This window comes from Triticum aestivum, chromosome 7B (assembly GCF_018294505.1).
Source record: "Triticum aestivum cultivar Chinese Spring chromosome 7B, IWGSC CS RefSeq v2.1, whole genome shotgun sequence".
NCBI lineage: Eukaryota > Viridiplantae > Streptophyta > Magnoliopsida > Poales > Poaceae > Triticum > Triticum aestivum.
The window spans coordinates 683181750-683208365 of NC_057813.1; positions in this window are offsets into that span (position 1 = coordinate 683181750).

The following is a 26616-nucleotide window of genomic DNA, read 5'->3' on the forward strand; positions in this document are numbered from 1 at the left end:
ATACACCCAGTGGGTGTGCTAGCGCGCCCCCACTAGAAAAGAGCACAAGAGTACCTGCGGCAATGCGAAGCTCCTCCTCCTTGGCAGCAAGTTGCTCCTTGAGATCCCGATGCTTGCCTAGGAGCCGGTTGAAGGCGGTAACCCGGAAGGCGTCAAGATGCTGAAAACAGACAATAGTCAGAACAAGGCCAACGCTCTTAAGATTCGACCCAACTACTACATAGTTGGCCCAAACCTCGGGGGCTACACCAAGTGGGTGCGCTGGCGCGCCCACACAAAGAAGAAATCGCAAGAAAACAGGAGATAGAAGACTTACTAAGACGGCGCGCTCCAAGTCACGCGTCCGCTCCACCTCGGCCTGGGCGAAGGCCTCAAGCCGGTCCGTCCGACCTCACAGACGGCGGCTGACGGCATCCAGCGCTTCCTCCTCGTGAGTCTGAGGCCCGAAGATGGTCGTGCACCCGCGCGGCATGGCAGCTCGGCGCCCTCCCAGACGGAGCACCAAGGCACGCCCACCGTTGGCCGCTTGCGACGCGGCCAACACCTCCTCCGACGCTCCTCCCGGCATCGTCAGCAACTCGTACGCCGGGACACCCTGCGTCGCCACCTCAGGCACCGCCACCGCGCGGTGCCTCCTCCGTAGCCGGCGGCACTTCCAACGCCGCCGCCCGTGGCGCCTCCTCCAAGACGATGCCGCCTCCACCACCATCGGCCCCCGCACGCTCGACCACGTCGGCTCGCGGCGGGGTGTCGCCCCCACCTCCACGACCTCCCAATCGAGGATCACCACATCAGCCCGTCCTCCATGGCCGTGCTCCCTCATCGTCGACGGCTCAAAAACCGTCGCCGCCACCACCATTCCCTCCGGGGTCTCGCGCCAGGCTGGCTCCGCGCCGCCTCGCACCCATGCCACCGCCGCATCAGTCCAAGCCTGGACTGACGCCGCCTCCAGCTCTGCCTCGTCCCGTTTCCTGTGCCGCCAGGCCAAGGCCTCGGCATCGTCCGGGTCCAGGCCGAGGTCCGAGTCGCCCCGTCCCTCCTCCCCGGCCAGGACGGCGAGGTCAGACCGGCTCCTACGGAACGCGGCCCCCTCGGCGGCCGCGGCCTCCGCCGCCGCCCTAGCCAGTGCGATGGGCGACCTGAAGAAGAAGGAAGAATAAGCAAACAAGAGACAAGACTGGCTCAAGAAATCTAGGCGCAAGCAGGAAATAAGGCTTACCCCGTCAAGACCGGGACCGGGGTCGGTTTCCCGCTCTTCTTCTTGGCCGGCGTCCCAGGCTCGGCCGGGTCCGCCGTGCGCTTCGAGTCCCAAGGTCGCGGCGCGACGCTGTCTTTCCCATGCGGGCGGCTCGGCGCAGTCCCATGCAAGGACCCTGTCAGGACCCCGACTCAATGCCACATCGATCTAGCATGTAACACCTCATATCACTTTGCGGCCTCACGCACGGTATTCCACGGGTGTCGCCTTACCTTAGCCCGGGACCGTTTGCGCCTTTTGGCACACGTATATGACAGTGTCGCTAGCATCCATATGATAAAGAGCCCGGGCTGACATGGCTAGTCGTAAACCCAAAGTGGCACAGACTTACAGGGACAGGCATCCATGACCCAGCATCGAACGTGTCGGTCATCAGCGAGTGAAACCAGGCTGTAGCACTGGGCTAGCAGGACTCCGGTGAACCGGGCTGTAGCGGGCTAACAGGACTCCGGTATTCATCGCGTGACATTTCCCCGAAGGGACAGACACAGGAACGAAGAAGGACACATGCCGGCCAGCCTAAGTGTTCCGGAGCAGTAGCAAGCTACCATGGCTCGGTGGAAACACTAGGAGACATTTCCCTGTAAGAGAGGCTACTAAAGATAAACAACTAGATGGTCAGATCCCACACATACCAAGCATTTCAATAACATACACACAATATGCTCGATATGTGCAATACAACATGGCATCACAAAATGACTCTACGACTCAAGTAGTTTATTCAATAGGCTCCGAGGAGCGAGATATTACAAACATGGGTCTCATGACCCAACACTCAGAGCATACAAGTCAAAGCACAAGCGGAAGCTATCATGTCTGAGTACAGACAACTATAAATGAAAAAGGCTGAGAAGCCTGACTATCTATCAGATCCTGCCGAGGGCACAAGATCGTAGCTGAGGTATCAAGCTAAACGTCGAAGACCACGCGGAAATACTAGTGAGACTGAAGTCTCTCTGCAAAACATAAAATAGGCAAACGTGAGTACAAATGTACCCAGCAAGACTTACATCAGAACTAACTACATATGCATCATTTTCAACAAGGGGATGGTGGGGTTTAACTGCAGCAAGCCAGCTTTGACTCGGTGGCTATCCTAAACTACGACTGCAAGCGACTCTTTTGAGGTGGCGCACACGAGTCCACATATTCACCATATCAATACACCACTATGGATCCGCTCCCGTCCCCCTACGAGAACGCCATCCATAGCACTCACGCTTATCTTGCGCATTTTAAAGTATCCACTTTCACTTGTCTATGAACTGATATAAGCAACCCAGAAGTCCTTTTCCGCGGACACGGCTATTCAAATAGATGATGTTAACCCTGCAGGGGTGTACTTCTTCATACATGTTTCCACCACTTAGCGTCTGCACACGACATGTGCTCGGCAGACTTCAAGCGAAAGCCGACGTGGGTGTAGACCACGACCTACCTAAACACTCAAGTCTCTAGTCCAGGTTTATCGCCTATTCGGGTTCCATCCATGAGGAGATCCGGCCGGAGTTTCGCTCACAGCCCCAAACGATGTGAACAGGGTTCCCGAGATACCAAACGGGCATCCGGTACACCGTGCCACGTACCTACCGCATCACAGCCCACCCCTACGGTCAGCGCTGTCCACGGCCTCCAGTAAGCTACAAACACCAGAAACTACTTGCAACTCCTGGACAGAGGACTAGGGTGAATAAGAAGTCGAGCGGGGTCATATTTCAGGGCCCAATGTATGGTAGTAGCTGAATCATGGATCACAAACACAGAACTCAGTTCCTGAGGACGGCTGCAATGAGACAACCCACCATGTACTCCTACATGGCCTCTCACCGCTACCTTTACCAAATCGTGTTCACACACTTAGCTCACACACAGTAGGACATGTTCACACACCTCTGATTCATCCCCGATGAATCAGACCTGACTCGACTCTAAGCAGTAGCAGGCATGACAAACAAGCATGAATGAGTAGGCACAACAGGGCTCAAACAACTCCTACTCATGCTAGTGGGTTTCATCTATTTACTGTGGAATGACAGGTCATGCAGAGGATAAAGGGGTTCAGCTACCGCAGCAAGTAACAGATGAATCGGTGTTGTCCTAATGCATTAAAAGAGAGCAGGAGCGAGAGAGTAGGATTGTATCAGAATGAACAAGGGGGTTTTGCTTGCCTGGCACTTCTGAAGATAACATTGAGTCTTCATCAGTGTCAACGATCACATCATCGGTATCACGTCTATCGAGAGGGGACAGATACCGGCAAATACAGAAAAACACGATCAATGCAATGCACAATATGATGCATGCTATGACATGGCAATATGAATGTGTTTTGGGCTAATGCACCTAAAACCAGATTAAATGAAGTTGGTTCGAATCCAAGATTCAAATTCAAACTCCATATGTGATTAATTAAATGCCCTTTATATGATTTGTGCTAAACAGTAGTGATAAGTTGTTCTAACATGCATGAAAATGGTACAGATGGATTCCTTGAATTTTTCTGATAATTTTTCATATATAATTTATTTAATTTGGAGTTACGGTTAATTTTCTATGATTTATTGAAGTTTTAGCTATTTTCTGAAATTTCAGAATTAAATTAAATCCAGAAAATGAGTTATGACATCAGCACTGCGTCATGCTTGCATCAGCAAGTCAACAGGGCTGCCCCGGGTCAAATCTGACGTGTGGGGGCCACACGTCAGTGACACAGGAGCTAATCCCGGTCAAACCCAGCGCTGACTGGGGTTTGACCAGGGGTGGGGCCCGCTGTCAGCGGCTGGTGAGGTGGCTAATGGTGGGGATTAGTGCTAAATAAGCCGCCACGTCAGCCTCGCCGGGGTTCGGCCGGCGACGACCAAACCGCGCGGCGGCGCTTCACCGGAATGGGCTACAGGCGGAGAAAAAACGCGCGGAGACCATCGGGGCGTAGCCCGTGCTCTTCCGCGTCCAACGGAGCAGGAAGGAGCGGACGGGGTGCGCTGTACTCGCCGGAGTCGAGCTCGCGGCGGCGGCCGGAGCTCGGGCAACAGCGGAGATGGCGCTATGGTGCATGGGAGGAGGGGCTGGTGGGCGCTACGGGCTCCTGGGAGCGCTCTGAGTACGTCTGCGTGCTCGGTTTGGACGGAGGTGAACCAAAACGACGACGGCGACAAGTCCGGCGCCGGTGAGGTCTCGGTCTCGACGGAAACGACGGATACGACGAGCTAATGGACAGGGAAGAAGGGGGGTCGGTAGAGGAGCTCACGGCGGGGTCGTTGGTGATCTCAGAGAGCTCGGGGACGGCCTGGTGATGACGAATCGGTCGACGGCGGCCGTCGGTGCGGAGGACGAAGATGGCGTCGGCGACGGCGCTGCTAGGCATCCGCAGGCGTGTTCTTCGGCGTGGAGCTTCACGACAGCGAGGCGGAGCTAGGGGTCACAGCCACGGGGCAAGGGGACGGCGGTGGGCGCGGTGCCTTGCAGCGGCGGGCACCGGCTGATTTGGGCGGCCGTGAGAGAGAGAGAGAGCAGAGGAGCGAGGGGGGAGAGAGAACCAGAGAGTGAGAGAGCATCGGGGTCGCGTGGCGTCGCGGAGGAAGTCCAGGGCGATGAGGGGGGCAGCAGGAGGTGGAAGCAGGAGGTGGCGCTCGGGCGCGGGCGCGTCGACACGCCTCTGCCTACTGGCAGAGGTTGAAGACGGTGGGGAGTTGGGCTGGGCCGGCCGGGGGAGATGGGCCAGGTAAGTGGCCCAGGTGGCTGCAGGTAATGTTTCTCTCTCTCTTTTATAATTCTGTTCTGTTTTATCTTTTCTATTTTCTGCAATTTGTTTTTGATTTGATTTAAAATATCAAATCATTTTATAAAATCCTGGAAATAATTATGGGTGCTTTTTGAATTATTCCAGTGACCCTTATCAATTTCCAACATTTATTTGAGCATTTAAATTATTTATAGTATTTAAATGCCCAAAGTCAAATACAATATGATTTAATTCAAAAATCCAAAAATGACCTAAGGATATATTCATCATTTTTGGCAGAGGTTTCCACCTTAACCAGAAATCATGAACTTTTCTTAGGGGCCTTTTGGGTTTATTGAAAAGATTTTAACTCACCCTAGTTGAGTTGATTTAATGCTAGGGTTTGAACATCCCCATTTCAATTTAGGCAAAATTTAAACATGATGCAACACATGACTAGCTAGCTCAGAGCATTACCAGAAGCTAGGGATGTGACAACTCACCCCCACTAAACAAGAATCTCGTCTCGAGATTCAAGCGTAGGGTAGGATGAAGGGGAAACGCAAACTAGTACAATCTTCACGATCCAGGGTGCACTTCAGTTGAACGTTGATTCATTCACTACCATTGTCTTGATGTCTTGCTCCGAGAAATCCTGCCAACATGACATGGAGGGAAGAAGGAGACTCTAGAAGGGTCGATCTTCTCGAAGATCGAACAACTCACGGAATGAGATATAACAGTATCTCTCAAGCTGAGAGACGAAGCATACCTCTAGAGGGATGGAGTGGAGCAGGTGACGAGGTTCACTAGGTGGACAACAATTCCACACTTAAGAAGGTGGTAATCGGTTGTCAACGTAGCGAGGAGTTGAGTTGCCATGATACCACGATGAAACATCCTGGAGGGGGGTGATTCGTAGATTATTATCTTAAGTGGCAAAAAGAATTACCTTTGATATAGAGATCATTGAGACTCTCTATATCAGCCTAAGGCAAATCACAGCATTCGATTGGCGAGGGTCGGTAGAATGGCATACTCGGACTTGGATGATGTGGATTATCTTGTTGAAGACAACGTAATGGATGAATTTCCTTATCACCGGAGATGGAAGAGACCCGTGGTAGAATGGCACATGGCGGTGCAAGCTGGGAACAAAATGCAAATGCTGGGAATGATTCTGGTAACTGGGGAAGAACCTAACAATAGGGAGTGAATTCACTGTTGGAGTGGTTATAGCATTGCCGAGGAAACTGAGAGCAAACCCAGTTAGTGCCGATGATAACACGTAGCGCTTGTGCGTGCTCTCAAGAACTTGAGCAATTCCATAATCATCAAGGTTTTACCAACATCCGCGTCAAGGGTGCTGACAACACAACATACTACCATGATGAATAGCGATGGACGATGCAGATGCGAAGGAGGATAACACTTTCTCAGATTTCACCTTAGCGAGCCAAGGAACAACATCTGGACGATCGACCGAGAGACATTTAGCACTCCGCTTCTAATGTTCTCCTTGATGTGCTAGCGTAACCATTCATAGATATGGTTTGATATCTAAAACATCAAGTAAAAGGTCGGACTTCGGGAACACAAAAATCCATAGGGGCAACTAGGGAGTAAATCCTACGAAATCCCTAGGGGAGGTGGCCAACTTCCTCAATCAAGATATTATAATAACAGGTCTTCCGGCTGGGTGTGTTGGCCACGACATCCACTTTACCGGTTTTCGAGGGACCGATACTGTAGTTCTTGGGAAATGTTCCAACCCATCATATCTGCCTGAGATTCAGATCTGGTTGGTGTCAGGATATTCCAGACTCATCAAGTCTAGAGAGAAAAATGAAAGTTTGCAACGCAAATCGACGAGATAATGTTGCGGGATTCTCGGGAGATGAACTACGATAGCAAGCTCCAAAACATGAGCTGGTTCTGCTACAAACATGTGAACACGTTGTCCCAGACAAGCATGGCCACGTAGTAGTCTTATAATAAAACACTACCGAGTTCAGGTGGGGGAACCATAATCGAGGATATCGAAGTCTTTACGCAAGTCCATGGATTAGATCCCAAGCATAGACTTCTTTTCCTTGAACAAGTCAATCGGTGGCTTAGTGTGCTAGGGACACATATAGAATGAAGGTTGCAAGTCTCCAGACTACAGAATACTTCGCACGTGTGCATGACTGATTTGGGATGATTCCAAAGGAGGCAAAAACATGCTTTCTCGAATTCACGTCGGCAACTTACATCAAATGCACGTGAATCAAAGGAAGTCACTTCTTTTATCCAAACATATACTTCGTGAACGGGGCATGAAGAAAATGCTTTCAAAAGTTTCCAACACTAACTTAATGTTCAACAACATCATGGAGGAGATAAGCATGTTGTCAATGGGCTCAACAACAACTCATCGGAATTTCCATATCACTGGACTTCCACCATCGTGTGAACACGGTGATAGTATTGGTCAGACCAAAGATGTAATGGTGTATGCTCGAGGGATCAACCACGAATAAGACAACATTACGAGCATCGTTGGTACCGATTTGATTTGACGATAGCCCACACTCAAATCAAAGGATTGATAAGACAATAGGTCCAGCAACTGGTCACAGGGACCAATCGATGAAGATATCATCTTTCTTCAACACACGCTACACAAGAATATCCCTTTGGAACGAACTAAGTCAGGCAAGCCTTTATCTTCCAACTCTCCAAGTCGTTGTCTAACTTAACCCACTAGCTCAGGGATATCCAACACAGATTCTTGGAGAAGGATGGTTCACAAAAAAACCAACTTGATCACGAGCTCAACATAGCGGTCAGGTGACAACCTGGTAATACTTCTGAGAAGATATTCAGAGAATCACGAGCCACCGGTATGTTACTAAGCTCGAGAACAATCTTGCTTTTCAGGGCAAGACGATATGATCAATAGAGCAAGAATTTGAAATAATCCTAACTCATCGATCGAGGAGTGAACCAGGAGAATGGACTAGGTAGCACGATCAATCTTAGAATGATGATTCAATAACCAACACACTAAGAATAAAATTATTGTCCTTTAACTACCAAGCAATGGGGTTGCTAGGAGTATTGAGTTCACACATCACAATTCATTTGTCGGTATTCCGGTTGCATCAACACGAGGGCCGAGGAATGAACAGTGATGGCAAGAAGTATCACTGTACCAAGAGTTCATGGGATGGTGTGCAATTCCTATAACAATCTCGATATAAAATATGTAATACTCCAAGGTAGAGCAGAACCAAAAGCTGGATTGGCATTTGATCTGCGGAATACAACTACTTTGACCCAATCCTAGATATGGATGAGGTACTGGAGTTTGTTTCTCCTAGTCATTCTGCAATAGAATGGCTTGACGGATCACAAGAGTAATAGGCATCGATAAACGAATGCATGCATACTCTTGATATCAATTGATAGACGAGGGTCAGAATGCAACTAAAGAGAACAACTCAAAGGAACTTATGATTTTCTGAGTTGTGGATGCATGGTTTAGCATGTCGAACGAATTCCACATGTTTCTTCCGGATAACCCATGCAGAAAAATAGAACTGGCAGAGTTACAATGTAGAATCGAGAACCCATCGAGAGCACTCTGATTGTGATCTTTCGATCAGCGAGGAACATCTGCCATAAGCGGTTCATAGTATTTGGAAGAAAGGAATACCACGGACCTCGAGGACTAATGCAAGGTTTACTAATATCCTGAAGGAACTAGCAACACTATCAACATGATTTAAGTAGAGTGAATCTCGGGTTCAAAAACCCAGGAATAGAATACCTACTACTAGGTAGCATCACGGGATGCTTTCGAGGATGATGGCCAGAATCATCACACTGGGAACACAAATCATGGCTAAATTACTAGATGATCCCCTAAGACACCTAGGGTCATAATAATAACTCCAACATAAAGGTCGAGGCAGTAAAGTACCTCAACTCACTGATTTGTGTGATTAACCTGACCAAAGGCACATCGGAAACAGGAGGAAGGGATTTGCAAATGCATAAGACTGTTTGGAAACCTGGGATGACTCGGACAGCATAACGGCTGTAAATGCTCAGAAAAGATTTGAGACATTCACAAAAATGGTGGCATAACCACTCAGAAGCACAATATCAAGGTTTCGAGATCAACAATTAACATACGGAAGTAGTAGGAACTGAACTGAGGCTTAAGTCCAACAATTCTATAGGTCTACGGATTAGTAACACGTGATCCTGATAGAAAGAAGAGATAGCCTAGTTCTTAATCCCCGTAGGAAAGATAAGATGACTCAGATCAGAAGGCCATGAGGTATAAGGAGTAAAAAGAGCCTTACGTTCCATCCCACAATCAATTCCCTTATATAACTAAAGAATTTCTAAACTCAACTTCGACCAGTTTGGCTTGGTAATCCTACAGGCAGTCAAGCTCTGATACCAACGCTGTCAGGACCCCGACTCAATGCCACATCGATCTAGCATGTAACACCTCATATCACTTTGCGGCCTCACGCACGGTATTCCCACGGGTGTCGCCTTACCTTTGCCCGGGACCGTTTGCGCCTTTTGGCACACGTATATGACAGTGTCGCTAGCATCCATATGATAAGGAGCCCGGGCTGACATGGCTAGTCGTAAACCCAAAGTGGCACAGACTTACAGGGACAGGCATCCATGACCCAGCATCGAACGTGTCGGTCATCAGCGAGTGAATCCAGGCTGTAGCACTGGGCTAGCAGGACTCCGGTGAACCGGGCTGTAGCGGGCTAACAGGACTCCGGTATTCATCGCGTGACATTTCCCCGAAGGGACAGACACAGGAACGAAGAAGGACACATGCCGGCCAGCCTAAGTGTTCCGGAGCAGTAGCAAGCTACCATGGCTCGGTGGAAACACTAGGAGACATTTCCCGTAAGAGAGGCTACTAAAGATAAACAACTAGATGGTCAGATCCCACACATACCAAGCATTTCAATAACATACACACAATATGCTCGATATGTGCAATACAACATGGCATCACAAAATGACTCTACGACTCAAGTAGTTTATTCAATAGGCTCCGAGGAGCGAGATATTACAAACATGGGTCTCATGACCCAACACTCAGAGCATACAAGTCAAAGCACAAGCGGAAGCTATCATGTCTGAGTACAGACAACTATAAATGAAAAAGGCTGAGAAGCCTGACTATCTATCAGATCCTGCCGAGGGCACAAGATCGTAGCTGAGGTATCAAGCTAAACGTCGAAGACCACGCGGAAATACTAGTGAGACTGAAGTCTCTCTGCAAAACATAAAATAGGCAAACGTGAGTACAAATGTACCCAGCAAGACTTACATCAGAACTAACTACATATGCATCATTATCAACAAAGGGGATGGTGGGGTTTAACTGCAGCAAGCCAGCTTTGACTCGGTGGCTATCCTAAACTACGACTGCAAGCAACTCTTTTGAGGTGGCGCACACGAGTCCACATATTCACCATATCAATACACCACTATGGATCCGCTCCCGTCCCCCTACGAGAACGCCATCCATAGCACTCACGCTTATCTTGCGCATTTTAAAGTATCCACTTTCACTTGTCTATGAACTGATATAAGCAACCCAGAAGTCCTTTTCCGCGGACACGGCTATTCGAATAGATGATGTTAACCCTGCAGGGGTGTACTTCTTCATACATGTTTCCACCACTTAGCGTCTGCACACGACATGTGCTCGGCAGACTTCAAGCGAAAGCCGACGTGGGTGTAGACCACGACCTACCTAAACACTCAAGTCTCTAGTCCAGGTTTATCGCCTATTCGGGTTCCATCCATGAGGAGATCCGGCCGGAGTTTCGCTCACAGCCCCAAACGATGTGAACAGGGTTCCCGAGATACCAAACGGGCATCCGGTACACCGTGCCACGTACCTACCGCATCACAGCCCACCCCTACGGTCAGCGCTGTCCACGGCCTCCAGTAAGCTACAAACACCAGAAACTACTTGCAACTCCTGGACAGAGGACTAGGGTGAATAAGAAGTCGAGCGGGGTCATATTTCAGGGCCCAATGTATGGTAGTAGCTGAATCATGGATCACAAACACAGAACTCAGTTCCTGAGGACGGCTGCAATGAGACAACCCACCATGTACTCCTACATGGCCTCTCACCGCTACCTTTACCAAATCGTGTTCACACACTTAGCTCACACACAGTAGGACATGTTCACACACCTCTGATTCATCCCCGATGAATCAGACCTGACTCGACTCTAAGCAGTAGCAGGCATGACAAACAAGCATGAATGAGTAGGCACAACAGGGCTCAAACAACTCCTACTCATGCTAGTGGGTTTCATCTATTTACTGTGGAATGACAGGTCATGCAGAGGATAAAGGGGTTCAGCTACCGCAGCAAGTAACAGATGAATCGGTGTTGTCCTAATGCATTAAAAGAGAGCAGGAGCGAGAGAGTAGGATTGTATCGGAATGAACAAGGGGGTTTTGCTTGCCTGGCACTTCTGAAGATAACATTGAGTCTTCATCAGTGTCAACGATCACATCATCGGTATCACGTCTATCGAGAGGGGACAATACCGGCAATACAGAAGAAACACGATCAATGCAATGCACAATATGATGCATGCTATGACATGGCAATATGAATGTGTTTTGGGCTAATGCACCTAAAACCAGATTAAATGAAGTTGGTTCGAATCCAAGATTCAAATTCAAACTCCATATGTGATTATTTAAATGCCCTTTATATGATTTGTGCTAAACAGTAGTGATAAGTTGTTCTAACATGCATGAAAATGGTACAGATGGATTCCTTGAATTTTTCTGATAATTTTTCATATATAATTTATTTAATTTGGAGTTACGGTTAATTTTCTATGATTTATTGAACTTTTAGCTATTTTCTGAAATTTCAGAATTAAATTAAATCCAGAAAATGAGTTATGACATCAGCACTGCGTCATGCTTGCATCAGCAAGTCAACAGGGCTGCCCCGGGTCAAATCTGACGTGTGGGGGCCACACGTCAGTGACACAGGAGCTAATCCCGGTCAAACCCAGCGCTGACTGGGGTTTGACCAGGGGTGGGGCCCGCTGTCAGCGGCTGGTGAGGTGGCTAATGGTGGGGATTAGTGCTAAATAAGCCGCCACGTCAGCCTCGCCGGGGTTCGGCCGGCGACGACCAAACCGCGCGGCGGCGCTTCGCCGGAATGGGCTACAGGCGGCGAAAAAACGCGCGGAGACCACCGGGGCGTAGCCCGCGCTCTTCCGCATCCAACGGAGCAGGAAGGAGCGGACGGGGTGCGCTGTACTCGCCGGAGTCGAGCTCGCGGCGGCGGCCGGAGCTCGGGCAACAGCGGAGATGGCGCTATGGTGCATGGGAGGAGGGGCTGGTGGGCGCTACGGGCTCCTGGGAGCGCTCTGAGTACGTCTGCGTGCTCGGTTTGGACGGAGGTGAACCAAAACGACGACGGCGACAAGTCCGGCGCCGGTGAGGTCTCGGTCTCGACGGAAACGACGGATACGACGAGCTAATGGACAGGGAAGAAGGGGGGTCGGTAGAGGAGCTCACGGCGGGGTCGTTGGTGATCTCAGAGAGCTCGGGGACGGCCTGGTGATGACGAATCGATCGACGGCGGCCGTCGGTGCGGAGGACGAAGATGGCGTCGGCGACGGCGCTGCTAGGCATCCGCAGGCGTGTTCTTCGGCGTGGAGCTTCACGACAGCGAGGCGGAGCTAGGGGTCACAGCCACGGGGCAAGGGGACGGCGGTGGGCGCGGTGCCTTGCAGCGGCGGGCACCGGCTGATTTGGGCGGCCGTGAGAGAGAGAGAGAGCAGAGGAGCGAGGGGGGAGAGAGAACCAGAGAGTGAGAGAGCATCGGGGTCGCGTGGCGTCGCGGAGGAAGTCCAGGGCGATGAGGGGGGCAGCAGGAGGTGGAAGCAGGAGGTGGCGCTCGGGCGCGGGCGCGTCGACACGCCTCTGCCTACTGGCAGAGGTTGAAGACGGTGGGGAGTTGGGCTGGGCCGGCTGGGGGAGATGGGCCAGGTAAGTGGCCCAGGTGGCTGCAGGTAATGTTTCTCTCTCTCTTTTATAATTCTGTTCTGTTTTATCTTTTTCTATTTTCTGCAATTTGTTTTTGATTTGATTTAAAATATCAAATCATTTTATAAAATCCTGGAAATAATTATGGGTGCTTTCTGAATTATTCCAGTGACCCTTATCAATTTCCAACATTTATTTGAGCATTTAAATTATTTATAGTATTTAAATGCCCAAAGTCAAATACAATATGATTTAATTCAAAAATCCAAAAATGACCTAAGGATATATTCATCATTTTTGGCAGAGGTTTCCACCTTAACCAGAAATCATGAACTTTTCTTAGGGGCCTTTTGGGTTTATTGAAAAGATTTTAACTCACCCTAGTTGAGTTGATTTAATGCTAGGGTTTGAACATCCCCATTTCAATTTAGGCAAAATTTAAACATGATGCAACACATGACTAGCTAGCTCAGAGCATTACCAGAAGCTAGGGATGTGACAGACCCGGCTCCGTCCACCTCGCCGCCTCCTCCGCCCAACGCCGCTACACCAACAACCGGCGTCAGCATTGCCTGCGCCGCGACGTACCCAACTCTTCAAGACAAATGAAGAAGGAAAAGATTCAAGACTTACCCGCACGACGCCCTGCGCCGGTGTCGGACTCGGCCACCTCCTCGCCGCCGTGAGCCGCGGGCTCCTCTAGTGCCACCAGTGCCACCTGTGACGGAGCCCGGGCATAAGGATGTCGGCTCGCGTTCAGATGTATCTCCCGTGATGCGTCGGGACAAATGAAAAGATGTGCGGCGGAAAAATAAGAAGACCAGACGCTCACCTGCGGCGCCGGGTTCGCCTGGCTGTACGGCGCCTTGCCGGAACGCCAGTCATCCCCAAGGTTGGCCTTGGAGATGTCGTTCACGCCGCGCGCGACCTGCTCCGCAGATAGCTGTGTCGACCCCATCCGGTTGGGGTCCTGAAGCCCGATCATCTCGTCGATGAGGCAGGAGCGCCTCTAAAGCGGGAGAACCCGGCGGATGATGAACGCGGCAAGGAGTTCGGTGCCGATGAGCCCCTCCTGCGTCCTCATCACCGTGACCCGCTCACAGAGATTGACGATCTCCTGCGATGGGCGCCGAAGCGAGTATCCCCAGTTCGTTTTCACCCACGGCGGCGCGACGGTGAAGGTAGGAAGATTAATGTGGTCCGCACCATGGTTGCGAACGTAGAAGAAGGAGTTCTGCCACTTCTTGGTAGAATCCTCGAGCGGGATCTTGGGGAAGTCCGCCCCCGACCACTTCGAGATGATGGTGGCCCCACAGTCGACAAACTCCCTGGCCGACGGGCCCTGCTGCTTCAAGGAGAAGAAGCGCGCCTAGAGGTTGATCATCGGCTCAACCCCCAGGTACCCCTTGCAGAGGGTCACGAAGCCGGAGAGCTGGACGATGGCACCGGCACCAAGATGGTGCGGTTGGATCCCGAAGAACTCCAAGAAAGCGCGGAAGAAGGTGCTCGCCGGCAGCCCGAAGCCACGCTCGAAATGCATGAGGAAGACGACGCGCTCCTGCCCCTCGGGCTGGGGCCTTTGCTCGCCACGTGGCAGACGGACACCATCGTCCGTCTCCCGCGGCAGGTGCCGTGAAGACCGAAGATAGGTGATGTCGTCGGTGGTGACGGTCGAGCCCATCCAGGAGCCCGACGGCAGCGACATCGCCGGAAGAGAAAGAGAGAAGATGGACGACGGAGAGATCTCTGCTCGGGACCTCGGGCGTAGCTGTGCGTCGGTGGCGAAGAGCAGAGCGGGAGCAGGGGACAGGAGGGTGTTGGAAATATGCTCTAGAGGCAATAATAAATTAGTTATTATTATATTTCCTTGTTCATGATAATCATTTATTATCCATGCTATAATTGTATTGATAGGAAACTCAGATACATGTGTGGGTACATAGACAACACCATGTCCCTAGTAAGCCTCTAGTTGACTAGCTCATTGATCAATAGATGGTTACGGTTTCCTGACCATGGACATTGGATGTCGTTGATAACGGGATCACATCATTAGCAGAATGATGTGATGGACAAGACCCAATCCTAAGCCTAGCAGAAAGATCGTGTAGTTCGTATGCTAAAAGCTTTTGTAATGTCAAGTATCTTTTACTTAGACCATGAGATTGTGCAACTCCCGAATACCGTAGGAATTCTTTGGGTGTACCAAACGTCACAACGTAACTGGGTGGCTATAAAGGTGCACTACAGGTATCTCCGAAAGTGTCTGTTGGGTTGGCACAAATCGAGACTGGGATTTGTCACTCCGTGTAAACAGAGAGGTATCTCTGGGCCCACTCGGTAGGACATCATCATAATGTGCACAATGTGACCAAGGGGGTGATCACGGGATGATGTGTTACGGAACGAGTAAAGAGACTTGCCGGTAACGAGATTGAACAAGGTATCGATATACCGACGATCGAATCTCGGGCAACTACAATACCGCTAGACAAAGGGAATTGTATACGGGATCGATTGAGTCCTTGACATCGTGGTTCATCCGATGAGATCATCGTGGAACATGTGGGAGCCAACATGGGTATCCAGATCCCGCTATTGGTTATTGGCCGGAGAACGTCTTGGTCATGTCTGCATGGTTCCCGAACCCGTAGGGTCTACACACTTAAGGTTCGATGATGCTAGGGTTATAAAGGAATTTTGTATGTGGTTACCTAATGTTGTTTAGAGTCCCGGATGAGATCCCGAATGTCACGAGGAGTTCCAGAATGGTCCAGAGGTAAAGATTTATATATGGGAAGTCCTGTTTTGGTCACCGGGAAAGTTTCAGGTTTTATCGGTAACGTACCGGGACCACCGGGAGGGTCGCGGGGGTCCACCGAGTGGGGCCACCTGCCCCAAGGGGCTGAATGGGCCAAGTGTGGGAGGGGACCAGCCCCATGTGGGCTGGTGCGCCCCCCCACCAAGGCCCAAGGCGCCTAGGGCTTGGGGGAAACCCTAAAGGGGGGCGTCCCCTTGCCTTGGGGGGCAAGGCAACCCCCCTGGCCGCCGCCCCCTCCTCCGATTGGATCTGAGGGGGTCAGCCCCCCTCTCCCTTGCCCCTATATATATGTGGGGGTGGGAGGGCAGCCGCACAAAAGTTCTGGCGCAGCCCTCCCCCTCTCCCAAGTACTCCTCCTCTCCCGTGGTGCTTGGCGAAGCCCTGCAGGATTGCCACACTCCTCCACCACCACCACGCCGTTGTGCTACTGCTGGACGGAGTCTTTCTCAACCTATCCCTCTCTCCTTGCTGGATCAAGGCATGGGAGACGTCACCGGGCTGTACGTGTGTTGAACGCGGAGGTGCCGTCCGTTCGGCACTAGGATCTCCGGTGATTTGGATCACAACGAGTACGACTCCTTCAACCCCGTTCTCTTGAACGCTTCCGCTTAGCGATCTACAAGGGTATGTAGATGCACTCTCCTTTCCCCTCGTTGCTGGTTTCTCCATAGATAGATCTTGGTGACACGTAGGAAAATTTTGAATTTCTGCTACGTTCCCCAACACTGGTATCAGAGCTAGGTCTATTGCGTAGATTCTTTGCACGAGTAGAACACAAAGTAGTTGTGTGCGTTGATTTTGTACAATATGCTTACCGTTACTAGTCCAATCTTGTTTTGACGGTATTGTGGGATGAAGCGGCCCGGACCGACCTAACACGTACACTTACGTGAGACAGGTTCCACCGACTGACATGCACTTGGTGCATAAGGTGGCTAGCGGGTGCCAGTCTCTCCCACTTTAGTTGGAACAGATTCGATGAAAAGGGTCCTTATTAAGGGTAAATACCAATTGGCATATCACGTTGTGGTTTTGTGTAGGTAAGAAACATTCTTGCTAGAAACCCATAGTGGCCACGTAAAACATGCAAACAACAATTAGAGGACGTCTAACTTATTTTTGCAGGGTATGCTATGTGATGTGATATGGCCAAGAAGAATGTGATGAACATATGTGATGTATGAGATTGATCATGTTCTTGTAATAGGAATCACGACTTGCATGTCGATGAGTATGACAACCGGCAGGAGCCATAGGAGTTGTCTTTATTTATTGTATGACCTGCGTGTCATTATACAACGCCATGTAATTACTTTACTTTATTGCTAACCGGTAGCCATAGTAGTAGAAGTAATAAGTTGGCGAGACAACTTCATGGAGACACGATGATGGAGATCATGATGATGGAGATCATGGTGTCATGCCGGTGACAATGATGATCATGGAGCCCCGAAGATGGAGATCAAAAAGGAGCAAAATGATATTGGCCATATCATGTCACTATTTGATTGCATGTCATGTTTATCATGTTTATGCATCTTATTTGCTTAGAACGACGGTAGTAAATAAGATGATCCCTCATTAAAATATCAAGAAAGTGTTCCCCCCTAACTGTGCACCGTTGCGAAAGTTCGTCGTTTCGAAGCACCATGTGATGATCGGGTGTGATAGATTCTTACGTTCACATACAATGGGTGTAAGCCAGATTTACACACGCGAAACACTTAGGTTAACTTGACGAGCCTAGCATGTACAGACATGGCCTCGGAACACAAGAGACCGAAAGTCGAGCATGAGTTGTATAGTAGATACGATCAACATGAAGATGTTCACCGATGATGACTAGTCCGTCTCACGTGATGATCGGACACGGCCTAGTTGACTCGGATCATGTAATCACTGAGATGACTAGAGGGATGTCTATCTGAGTGAGAGTTCATTAGATGAACTTAATTATCCTGAACATAGTCAAAATCCCTTTGCAAATTATGTCATAGCTCGCGCTTTAGTTCTACTGTTTTAGATATGTTCCTAGAGAAAATATAGTTGAAAGTTGACAGTAGCGATTATGCGATTAGTAGAAAGCTTATGTCCTTAATGCACCGCTCAGTGTGCAGAACCCCAAACGTCGTCTGTGGATGTTGCGAACATCGGACATACATGTTTACATCGGACATACACGTTTTGATAACTATGTGATAGTTCAGTTAAACGGTTTAGAGTTGAGGCACCAAAGACGTTTTTCGAAACATCGCGGAACATATGAGATGTCTCGAGGGCTGAAATTGGGATTTCAGGCTCGTGCCCACGTCAAGAGGTATAAGACCTCCGACGATTTTCTTAGCCTGCAAACTAAGGGAGAAAAGCTCAATCGTTGAGCTTGTGCTTAGATTGTCTGAGTGCAACAATCACTTGAATTGAGTGGGAGTTGATCTTCCAGATGAGATAGTGATGTTTCTCCAAAGTCATTGACACCAAGCTGATAGAGCTTCGTGATCAACTATAACAAATCAGGGGTGGATATGATGATCCTTGAGATATTCACGATGTTTGACACCGCGAAAGTAGAAATCAAGAAGGAGCATCAATTGTTGATGGTTAGTGAAACCACTAGTTTCAAGAAGGGCAAGGGCAAGAAGGGGCACTTCATGAAACGGCAAATCAGTTGCTGCTCCAGTGAAGAAACCCAAGGTTGAACCCAAACCCGAGACTAAGTGCTTCTGTGATAAGGGGAACAACCACTGGAGCAGAATTACCCTGGATACTTGGTAGATAAGAAGGCTGGCAAGGTCGATAGAAGTATATTGGATATACATTATGTTAATGTGTACTTTACTAGTACTCCTAGTAGCACCAGGGTATTAGATACCGGTTCAGTTGCTAAGTGTTAGTAACTCGAAATAAAAGCTACGAAATAAACGGAGACTAGCTAAAGGTGAGCTGACGATATGTGTTGGAAGTGTTTCCAAGGTTGATGTGATCAAGCCTCGCATGCTCCCTCTACCATCGAGATTGGTGTTAAACCTAAATAATTGTTATTTGGTGTTTGCGTTGAGCATAGGCATGATTGGATTATGTCTGTCGCAATACAGTTATTCATTTAAGGAGAATAATGGTTACTCTGTTTATTTGAATAATACCTTCAATGGTCTTACACCTAAAAGGAATGGTTTATTGAATCTCGATCGTAGTGATACACATTTTCATGCCAAAAGATATAAGATAGTAATGATAGTACCACTTACTTGTGGCACTGCCATGTAAGTCCTATTGGTATAAAACGCATGAAGAAGCTCCATGTTGATGGATCTTTGGACTCACTCGTTTTTGAAAAGTTTGAGACATGCGAACCATGTCTATTGGTGTATACGCATGAAGAAACTCCGTGCAGATGGATCGTTTGGACTCACTTGATTTTGAATCACTTGAGATATGCAAATCATACCACATAGGCAAGATGACTGAAAAGCCTCGTTTTCAGTAAGATGGAACAAGATAGCAACTTGTTGGAAGTAACACATTTTGATGTGTGCAGTCCAATGAGTGCTGCGGCATGCAGTGAATATCGTTATGTTCTTACTTCACGGATGATTTAAGTAGATACTGAGTATATTTACTTGATGAAACACAAGTCTGGATTATTGAATGGTTCAAGTAATTTCAGAGTGAAGTTGAAGATCATCGTGACAAGAGGATAAAATGTCTACGATATGATCATAGAGATGAGTATCTGAGTTACGAGATTTGGCACGAAATTAAGACATTGTGGAAATTGTTTCACAATTAATACCGCCTGGAAAACCATAGTGTGATGGTGTTTCCGAACATCATAGTTACACCCTATTGGATAGCATACCATGATGTCTCTTATCGAATTACCACTATCATTCATGGGTTTAGGCATTAGAGACAACCGCACTCACTTTAATAGGGCACCACGTAATTCCGTTGAGATGACACCGTGAGAACTATGGTTTAGAGAAACCTAAGCTGCCGTTTCTTGTAAGTTTGGGGCTGCGACGCTTAAGTGAAAAAGTTTCATCGTGATAAGCTCGAACCCAAAACGGATAAATGCATCTTCATAGGATACCCAAAATGGTTGGGTATACCTCCTAATTCAGATCCGGAAGCAAAAGCGATTGTTTCTATAAACGGGTCCTTTCTCGAGGAAAAGTTTCTCTCGAAAGAATTGAGTGGGAGGATGGTGGAGACTTGATGAGGTTATTGAACCATCACTTCAACCAGTGTGTAGCAGGGCACAGGAAGTTGTTCCTGTGGCACCTACACCAATTGAAGTGGAAGCTTATGATAGTGATCATGAAGCTTCGGATCAAGTCACTACCGAACCTCGTAAGACGACAAGGACGCGTACTGCTTCGGAGTGATACGGTGATCCTGTCTTGAAGGTCATGTTGCTAGACAACAATGAACCTACGAGCTATGGAGAAGCGATGGTGGGCCAAAATTCCGACAAATGGTTAGAAGCCATGAAATCCGAGATAGGATCCATGTATCACAACAAAGCATGGACTTTGGTGAACTTGCCCGATGATCGGCAAGCCATTGAGATAAATGTATCTTTAAGAAGAAGACGGACGTGGATGGTAATGTCACCGTCTATGAAGCTCGACTTGTGGCGAAGAGTTTTTCACAAGTTCAAGGAATTGACTACGATGAGATTTTCTCATCCGTAGCGATGCTTAAGTCCATCGGAATCATGTTAGCATTAGCTGCATTTATGAAATCTGGCAGATGGATGTCAAAACGAGTTTCCTTACCAGTTTTTGTAAGGAAAGGTTGTATGTGATACAATCAGAAAGGTTTTGTCGATCCTAAGGATGCTAAAAGGTATGCTAGCTCCAGCGATCCTTCCATGGACTGGAGTAAGCATCTCGGAGTTGGAATATGCACTTTGATAAGATGATCAAAGATTTTGGGTTTATACAAAGTTTGTGAGAAACTTGTATTTCCAAAGAAGTGAGTGGGAGCACTATAGAATTTTTTATGAGTATATGTTGTTGACATATTCTTGATCAGAAATGATGTAGAATTTCTGGAAAGCATATAGGGTTGTTTGAAAAATGTTTTTTTAATGGAAAACCTGGATTAGGCTAATTGAACAATAAGCATCAAGATCTATAAGATAGATCAAAATGTTTAATAATACTTTCAAATGAGAACATACCTTGACATAATCTTAAAGGTGTTCAAGATGGATCAGTCAAAGAAGGAGTTCTTGCCTGAGTTGTAAGGTATGAAGTTAAGAGTTAAAGCTCGACCACGGTAGAAGAGAGAGAAAGGACGTAGGTCGTCCCCTATGCTTCAGACGTAGGCTCTATAGTATGCTATGATGTGTACCGCACCGGAAGTGTGCCTTACCATGAGTCAGTCAAGGGGTACAAGAATGATCCAGGAATGGATCAATGGACATCGGTCAAAATTGTCCTTGGAGTAAATAAAGGACATGTTTCTCGATTATGGAGGTGATAAAGAGTTCGGCGTAAAGGGTTACGTCGATGCAAGCTTTTACACCTATCCGAGTGACTCTGAGTAGCAAACCGGATACGTATAGTGGAGCAACCATTTGGAATAGCCCCAAGTGGAGCGTGGAAGCAGCATTTACAATATGACATAGAGAATTGGGAAGTACATACGGATCTGAATGTTGCAGACCCGTTGACTAAAACCTCTCTTACAAGCAAAACATGATCAAACCCCAGAACTCATTGAGTCTTAATCACATGATGATGTGAACTAGTTTAGTGACACTAGTAAACACTTTGGATGTTGGTCACATGGCGATGTGACCTGTGAGTGTTAATCACATGGTGATGTGAACTAGATTATTGACTCTAGTGCAAGTGGGAGACTGTTGGAAATATGCCCTAGAGGCAATAATAAATTAGTTATTATTATATTTCCTTATTCATGATAATCGTTTATTATCCATTCTATCATTGTATTGATAGGAAACTCAGATACATGTGTGGGTACATAGACAACACCATGTCCCTAGTAAGCCTCTAGTTGACTAGCTCGTTGAGCAATAGATGGTTATGGTTTCCTGACCATGGACATTGGATGTCGTTGGTAACGGGATCACATCATTAGCAGAATGATGTGATGGACAAGACCCAATCCTAAGCCTAGCACAAAGATCGTGTAGTTCGTATGCTAAAGCTTTTCTAATGTCAAGTATCTTTTCCTTAGACCATGATATTGTGCAACTCCCGGATACCGTAGGAATGCTTTGGGTGTACCAAACGTCACAACGTAACTGGGTGGCTATAAAGGTGCACTACAGGTATCTCCGAAAGTGTCTGTTGGGTTGGCACGAATCGAGACTGGGACTTGTCACTCCGTGTAAACGGAGAGGTATCTCTGGGACCACTCGGTAGGACATCATCATAATGTGCACAATGTGACTAAGGGGTTGATCACGGGATGATGTGTTATGGAACGAGTAAAGAGACTTGCCGGTAACGAGATTGAACAAGGTATCGATATACCGATGATCGAATCTCGGGCAAGTACAATACCGATTGAGTCCTTGACATCGTGGTTCATCCAATGAGATCATCGTGGAACATGTGGGAGCCAACATGGGTATCCAGATCCCGCTGTTGGTTATTGACCGGAGAACATCTCGGTCATGTCTGCATGGTTCCCGAACCCGTAGGGTCTACACACTTAAGGTTCGATGACGCTAGGGTTATAAAGGAAGTTTGTATGTGGTTACCGAATGTTGTTCGGAGTCCCGGATGAGATCCCGGACGTCACGAGGAGTTCCGGAATGGTCCAGGGGTAAAGATTTATATATGGGAAGTCCTGTTTTGGTCACAGGAAAAGTTTCAAGTTTTATCGGTAACGTACCGGGACCACCGGGAGGGTCGCGGGGGTCCACCAAGTGGGGCCACCTGCCCCAAGGGGCTGCATGGGCCAAGTGTGGGACGGGACCAGCCCCAGGTGGGCTGGTGCGCCCCCCCACCAAGGCCCAAGGCGCCTAGGGCTTGGGGGAAACCCTAAAGGGGGGCGTCCCCTTGCCTTGGGGGGCAAGGCAACCCCCCTGGCCGCCGCCCCCTCCTCAGATTGGATCTGAGGGGGTCGGCCCCCCTCTCCCTTGCCCCTATATATATGTGGGGGTGGGAGGGCAGCCGCACAAAAGTTCTGGCGCAGCCCTTCCCCTCTCCCAAGTACTCCTCCTCTCCCGTGGTGCTTGGCGAAGCCCTGCAGGATTGCCACGCTCCTCCACCACCACAACGCCGTTGTGCTGCTGCTGGACGGAGTCTTCCTCAACCTCTCCCTCTCTCCTTGCTGGATCAAGGCATGGGAGACGTCAGCAGGCTGTACGTGTGTTGAACGCGGAGGTGCCGTCCGTTCAGCACTAGGATCTCCGGTGATTTGGATCACGACGAGTACGACTCCTTCAACCCCGTTCTCTTGAACGCTTCTGCTTAGAGATCTACAAGGGTATGTAGATGCACTCTCCTTTCCCCTCGTTGCTGGTTTCTCCATAGATAGATCTTGGTGATACGTAGGAAAATTTTGAATTTTGGCCATGTTCCTCAACAGAGGGCGCGAGCGAGAATAATGTCCGCCGCCCCCTTGCCCCCATCACTTTATAACCCCCGGTTCAAACGTGGGGAGTGGGAACATCTGCAAAGGCCCGTTCCACTACCCCGCAATAAGTGCGCACGTACACGTGCACTAACTGCTCGGGGAAGTGAAACCGGCCCCTAGACGCCGCAATAAATCCACGCCCGTGGGCCAAGGGCGCGCGGCGGCGGGCCCCGGCCCATCGACCAATCCCATCGCGCGTGTGGCCTGTCAGGCCCCTCCGACTTTTGGGCACCACGTGGCGCCTGCGCGAAGCCCGAGGGATCGCCTCAAGATTCGACGGACTCCTCGGTTCCCGCCACGACCGGAATGCCGCGATCCAATTTCTGAGAAAACCGGCACACAATGGGCGTTGTCGGACCCGGCGCTCGCAGATTCCGCCTTGCTCAAGGGGGAAACTGCAAAGGTCCACTCATCCGAAGACGGCGGACCTTCACAGCTTCGGGGACTACTGTCGGGGGGATGAACCCCGGGCAGGCAATGGAATCCGGATCCTTTTCAAAAACAGCAGGGCCCACATCGCCCTGCAAGCCGGCACGCGCCTGGTCGGGTCGCTCGACCCGGCAAGGCCCGCAACCCGGCCAAGACCCTCGGCTCGGCAAGGTACGTCGACCCGGCCGCAGCAGCTGGCGCAAGACGACTCAACCCGGCGCAGCCATGGCTTCCACAGCAAGCTAACCCACCCGTGGCGTCCACGGCAACCCAGCCACGGGTCAGCTCCCGTCCCATCTAGGCCGTACGATGGGACGAGACCTCAATCACCGATGACCAAGACAACAGTGTTCCCGCCCATGCCTATGGTCAGCCGGAGCGTGGCAACAGTGCCCCTTACCTACCCGCTGACCAGGGCTGGCGTGGCAACAGTGTTCCCGCCCTCACCACTGACGACAGCAAGCGGCGGCCTGACGGAGAACACTGTACACGGCTCAACTCGGCCATGCCCTGACGATCGACAAGACGGCGCACAATCCCCCTAGGCACGCGGGGCCCGCACCTAGGGGAACCCGGCGAACCACAAGCCGACAAGCGGGGCCCATCTCGGTACTCCGGACGCCGACAATACGGACACACCGACTTGGCATATTACCATTGTAACCCTGGGAGGGTTGATCTATAAAACCCCCCAGGAGCCCACGCCCACAGGGGGCAGAACATGCAATACGAGATAGACACGACACATCTGTAAGAGAAAGACAAGCAAGCATAGGACTAGCCACCACACAGCAACACCGGGGAGAAGGAGCAGCACAATCCTTGGCCAGCCTCCTTCCGCCTCCATACAACTCCAGGAGCAACATTGTACTATCGATCATCCCACTAAACTCGGCAGGACTAGGGGTGTTATCTCTCCGGAGAGCCCCGAACCTGGGTATGTCCGGCGTCCCGTGCCCACGCATGTAAACCTCGCCTCTGGAGCCCACCAGCGCCCTCGAGCCTCCTCCTCTCTTTAGCCATCCCTTGGCATCTGCCGTGCGCCCACCACGACACTCTTGCTAGTCCTCTCCCAAGCCTGCACTACTCCACTCAACGATGCAAAGCCATGGTTGTGTTACAATACAACACACATCGGCGCCGTGTTGTAGCACCCACACCATGCTCCATAGAGCCATCGGTACTTCGATGCAGCACCCGCCGACAACTACCGGTGGTGATAATTGCGATGCACCACTCGCCGGTGCTACGGGCCGTGACGCTGCAACGCAACAATCACCACACTGCAGAGAGGAACATCTACTCTGATGGAGCGCTTGCTAGCGGCTTTCGGTGCTGCAAAGCAGCGATAGTCGGCGCTGCTGGAACTGCTATGCTACGGCCGCCATGCCACAGAGAGGGACCAGTGCACCAATGCAGGGCTTCCCGATGGTCGAGCTGCTGCAACGCATCGCTCGTTGGTGCTATCGGAGCTGCGATGCAGCGGCCGGACGCCGCAGAGTGGAGCCGTGCTCCGATGCAATGGCCGTGATGCCAACACCATAGAGAGGGACCGGTGCTTTGATGCAGAGCTTCTCGGCGACTGTGTTGCTGCAATGCAGTGCTCGTTGGCGCTGCCGGAGCTGCAATGCAGCGGCCGTGACGCCGCAGAGAGGGACCGGTGCTCCGATGCAGAGCTTCTCAACGGCTGCGTTGCTCCAATGCAACGGTCGTCGGCGCTACCGGAGCGCCGATGCAGTGGATGTGACGCCGCGGAGTGGAATGGGTGCTCCGATGTAGAGCTGGCCGGCAGCTATCGATGCTGGGACGCAGTGCTCGTGACACTGTCGACGGCTACGTTCGTGCGGTGCAGCATTCACGGCAAGGATTTGGATTCCAAGTGCACCTTTTTTTTCTCGGGGGCACCGAAATTCCCGGTTACCGCGGTAACCGCGAAATCCCGGAAAAAAATTTGGACGAAATTTAAATCTGAATTTTGAATTCAAAACTCTGAATGATGTATAGATTGGATCTGGACTCATTTTCGTTGGCAATCCACCTTCTGGCGCAGTGCTTAGCTCGTATATGAGCTTCTCGTGCCTTGAGGTTGCAAGATCGAATAACTCCAGCCCCATGTATTTTTAAGTGCATCTTCCTTTTTATCTAACCTAACTATCAGAGTTTAAATTCAAAAATTCGAAAAAAATCAAATCTTTTCACTCGGTACATACTTTTCTCGTGGGGTGGCGAGAAACACGGATACCGGGCGGTATCCAAATATACCGCCCGGTACCCAAAACCATGATTCACGGTCGACGAGCTCGCCGACGTTTTGCTATGAGCCAACCGACGGCACGGCTGCGGCAACCTGTCTGTTGCAGCTGTTGCAAGAGGTACAAGGTGGCCAGCTAGTACGCTCGCCGGAGCTACGGATGGTCGCCGAGTGCGCGCGGGAACTGGGATGCTGCCTTTGCCGAGGCGCCGTAGAAAGACATGCAGATGGCGGATCGGAGAATTGGTATGGTCCACTCAGCGGAGGGATGGAGCGGTCCTGATCAGCGGAATCGAACGGCTGGCTAGGCGGATCATCCGGTCGACGCCTAGCAGTTGCCTTGTATTAAGGACGGAGATGGCATTCTATTTTCAAACTGCTACTTGTTTAGTACCCTTACGGGTTTTCTTGTTAATCACTAACTCCTGTGCTCCCTCGAAAATCCG